Source organism: Galeopterus variegatus, unplaced genomic scaffold, assembly GCF_000696425.1.
Source record: "Galeopterus variegatus unplaced genomic scaffold, G_variegatus-3.0.2 Scaffold16344, whole genome shotgun sequence".
NCBI classification, from domain to species: Eukaryota; Metazoa; Chordata; class Mammalia; order Dermoptera; family Cynocephalidae; genus Galeopterus; species Galeopterus variegatus.
The window spans coordinates 25,481-28,297 of record NW_007742455.1 but is presented as its reverse complement, the minus strand read 5'-3'; positions in this window follow the sequence as shown (position 1 = coordinate 28,297).

The following is a 2,817-nucleotide window of genomic DNA, read 5'->3' as shown; positions in this document are numbered from 1 at the left end:
ACTGCATATTACAACCTACACTTGATCTTAGCCAAAAGGCCGAGAAGCGATATATTGCATGTTACAACCTTTCTGCTATTAAAAAGATTTATTTTGTAAATGTCCTTTTGATGAGTCTCTCTGCTAAAACATAAAAGAGGTTTGGGGAATCCACTAGGGGAAGAAAAAAAGGCAGCGCGTAGCGGTTGTGAATACTTAGAATCTGGATAAAATGTTGCAGATTATCTATTCAAATTATATGAATTATCAATAAAATAAATGTGAAAGCAACTCAAATCTGTATGTTTATGTGGTATCAAAAAATATATTCTCTTTGACTATTTGACCTACTATATACCAAGAATCACCATAGTTTTTTTATATTTACTTATATAATTGATATGATCTGACAACTTTGAACTTTCACATACCCTATAAAAATTTCTGCTAGTTTTTGTTATTACTGTTGTTTTGTTTAAAGGAGATTGTGTAATCTATCTAAACAAGGACTTTCTATTTTAACCAGTAGATGGTAGAATAACATTAGCCCCTAGAAAGCAGTTATCAGGAAAATAAAGGATATCAGAGACTGTTATCAGGAAAATAGAGGACACACAAATGGCCAAAAAGCACATGAAAAAATGCTCAAAATCACTAATCATCAGGGAAATGCAAATGAGATATCATCTCATCCCAGTTAGAAGGGCTATTATGAACAAGACAGAAAATAACAAATGCTGGAGAGGATGCCAAAAAAAGGGAACCCTCCTATACTGGTGGTGGGAATGTAAATTGGTACAGCCATTTGTGGAAAACAGTATGGAGGTTCCTCAGAGAACTAAAAACAGACCTTATGACCCAGCTATCCCATTACTGGGTATATACCCAAAGGAAATGAAATCAATATATCAAAAAGACACCTGCACTCCCATATCATCACAACACTATTGATGATAGCCAAGAGATGGAATCAACCTAAATGCCCATCAACTGATGATGGATAAAAAAGCTGTGGCACATATACACAATGGAATACTACTCAACTATAAAAAGAAATGATATCCTATCACTTGCAGCAACATGGATGGAACTGGAAACCATCATGTTAAGTGAAGTCAGTCACAGAAAGACAAATACCGTATGTCTCACTCATATGTGGAATCTAAAAAAAAAAAGTGGTTTTCATAGAAGTAGAGAGTAGTATAACGGTTACCAGAGACTGAGGGGTGGGAAGGGAGAGGAGTGTGAGGGGCTAATGGGTACAAAATTATGCTATCTACCCTAAGTGAATCATTGTGCAGTATATGCATGTTTTAAAACAACACACTGAACCCCACAAAAATAAATATAAAATTGAAAACAACAACAACAACAACAGAACCACCAATTGTTGTGTATTAGTGTATTTGGTTAACAAACACAACTTCAACAGTTCTTCAGTGTGTGCATATCTAAGTCTTTTGTTTTAACCATCATTCAGCCATTCAAATATATGTTCAACACAGACAAAGTATCAAAATCAGGGTGGGAAGAATTCCAAAGACTTCCATTTTTAAAAGAATTTTTATGGAAAGCTGATGGGGTCATATTAGGGGTCAAATAATAATACTGTAATACCATGCTCAGATGACCATTTTCTGGGTTACTTATTTTGTCATTTATTAATTCCAGAAATACACTTACTGTTCAAAAGGTATGAAACTTGGAAGATCATTTGGCTGCTCTTGCCAAATTGCTTTCTAAACTGTTTATACCAACTCATAATGCACTCCAGCAATATATGAGGGTGATTTCTAACCCAAAGTAGGGAACAATTAAAAAACAAACTCTTCTTCAGTATTTGACAGAGAAAAATTAAAATGCTATCAATAAATTTTGCCAAGTATTTGTGATGAAGACATGCATTCCTAATTTTTTAATATTCCCAATTAATGTGATACTTCATGAAGAAGATCAAGAATATCTTCCTTTACAAAGAAATTCGAAAACTACAATTATCCCTTAAAAATTACCATCAGACACAATGCCTTGTGTCACTACTATAATTTTGCTGGAAGTATAAACCAATGCTTTGATTTATAAAATACTATAAAACAGGTTTTTACAATATGATTCTTTAAGGTGAAAACACAAGGGAATCCAACCAAAAAACTCTAAGAATTGAGTCAGTAATATAGACAGAAAACCAATATGCCAAAACCATGTATTTCCTACTGCTGCCAACAGATTATATGAAAAAAAAATCCTATTCAAAAAGAAACCTATATACCAAAGACAACTTGAATAAAATATCATTGGAACTGAAGAAAAAGACCCTCAATTACCCATATTATAAATAAGATTTTATTATATGATTTTTTAAAGCGTAAGAATTTAGTAAGAAAATGAAGATTATTCAAAAAGTAGTTATAGAATAATTGGATAATAACTCGAAAACATGCATTAGATTTTATACCAAAGGTCTAGTAGAAAGTTGTGTCAATAACAAAGACATAAAATACTGAGATAATTATACCACCTCATGATGGAAAAAAAAATGCAAGAAAGCATTAAAAAACTAATTTCACTGCATTACAAAGCTACTTGAACAGGAGAGGAGAAAATGCCACCTTTAACATGTCAAGAACTAGCACTGACAAAGCTATAGGATCAAGAACAAGGAATATATCAGTACTACATAAAAAGAAAAACAGCAAAATTATCACCAAAATGTCAAAATGCAAAAAAGGACATATTTGGTCACATTAAATTGAATAGCCCTTCCTGCATAAAAATACCATAAATTAAGGAAAAGTCTTTATAGCAAACAGTACAATTAAAGCAAAAGACAGGAACAAA